Source organism: Manis pentadactyla, chromosome 10 (genome assembly GCF_030020395.1).
Source record: "Manis pentadactyla isolate mManPen7 chromosome 10, mManPen7.hap1, whole genome shotgun sequence".
In the NCBI taxonomy this organism is placed as follows: Eukaryota; Metazoa; Chordata; class Mammalia; order Pholidota; family Manidae; genus Manis; species Manis pentadactyla.
In genome coordinates, this window is record NC_080028.1 from 115,502,815 (window position 1) to 115,504,827 (window position 2,013).

Consider the following 2,013-nt stretch of genomic DNA (forward strand, 5'->3'; position numbering starts at 1 on the left):
GGTTTCAAGTACACAACACAGTGGTTCAACAGTTACCCATATTATTAAGTCCTCACCCCCTCTAGTACAGTCACTGTCTGTCAACATAGGAAGATTTTACAAAATAATATTATATGCAATACACGTGATACGGTCTTTTCTATTCTAGCCTTTTTTTAAACACACAGGCTGTGGCCCAATAAATTGATTTTTACAGGGTCAAAATACCTAATTTGAAAAGCAATAAAGAATAATATGAAACTTTACTCCTTATTATTCTCTAGAAGAAGGGTGGCTTTCAAGTTCTAATAATATGCTAAAACTTTCTTTAAACCCATTTTAATAATCTCTGTTCTTTTCTCAAAGTGCCTCTTCCTCTGGGGGCCATTACACCATCCACCCCTCTGCTCTCTACAATCATTCTTCCTGCTGCTTTCTCCCCATTTCCAGTGTTGATCTACTGGGTTCCTGACCCTTTCTCTAATTAAATATCTCTAATCTTCTCTGATATAGAAATATTTAGCCTTAGGACCAGTTCATCTTGAAGCGCTGGTTTTATATAGCAGTTTATGGATCCTGAAATCAACGAAGTGGATAAGACCAGTGTTTTTAGAATAGATCAAAAAATAAGTAAGTTTGTTCTGTAAAACTTTTGCTACAACTCTGTGTGTGTGTGTGTGTGTGTGTGTGTGTGTGTGTGTGTGTGTGTGTGTGTGCATATTAAGTTGCAATAAAATGTATTTTTAATTTTAGGTTTGTAACATAAATATTTTTTCCTTATTTTCCTTAGTGGGTAAAAAAGTCTTTATCTTCCTTACACTGGGTTGCACTGTGCACTCTGACAAATGGTCCAGCCACTCCCAGCTTTATCTCTGGAACGTCCAGCGATGTTATTACATGGCACAGACTCACTGGGGACTTAGGCAAACCCATAGGCATTAGCATATCAATAGGACTGAGTGCAATACATTAGCTCTTAACTTCAGCCATGTCTTCAGTAGGATCAGATGATATTTCTCACAGTTTCTTTCAGACAATGAAATCCGGATTTCCCTAAGGTTGAGCAATAGTGGATTACCTCTTATACTTTATCTGTCAGCCCTGTGGTCCCGTTCCAGGCCAGCAGGGCCTGGGTGTTCACAGTGGTCTTGTGTGCACTTCACCCCATTTAATGCAGGCCTGAGGGCTCACGCACTCTGAGGAGCCCTTGGGTGGGGGTTGGAAACCGACCTTTTTCAGGTGGGCCGACCTCAGCTTGCTGCGCTGGAGCCTCACATCATTTTCTTAATGCCTCCAGTGCCAGCACGTAGTTTTCTCCTTCTTTCTACTTCGGTTTCACTGATCTGTAAGCGCCATATAGGCCCTGGGGAATCCTGAGCTTTTTGGTCACTTGTGCCAGTGTGTTCATACATTGTCCCTTCTCACTTGTTCCAGTCATTTCCAATTCTTCAAACTGCACTCTACATAGCCTTCCAAATATTGCTACAAAAATCTTTGGTTCTGTATAAATTTTCAGGGCAAATCCCTCCCTGATGTTTACGTGTGCTTGTAAATATAAGGATCCACACATCTCTCCATCTTTTCTTCAGCGCTTGCATGACATAGGATGATCTTCTATAGAGCTGAAGCTTTGTGACATTACATCCCCATGTAATTACAGAACTGGAATCCTGTAACTTTGCAGGTCATCTCAGTTGCTTGTCTCTCCATGAGGCTGGGTGTACCACGTAGTACTCAGAGGCAAGTCCTAATCATGATTCAGAAGGCAACATCCCATGTATGTGTGTATGTATAGGTTTCAGTGTTTTAGGTGTATAACACAGTAAATATAAATATGTTACTTATCTAAAATAAATATTTGCCAAGCCCTAATGTTTCTAGTCACTCTGTGCCAGATAATAACATCCCCAGAAATTTCACAGATAAAGGTGGCTAAGTTATTCTGCAGATGAAAAGATAAGGGAGACCAAACGAAAAGATTTTGAAATGGCACGGAGGCGGGTGGATCAGTGTTTCTGAAGCCTACTTGCCTCC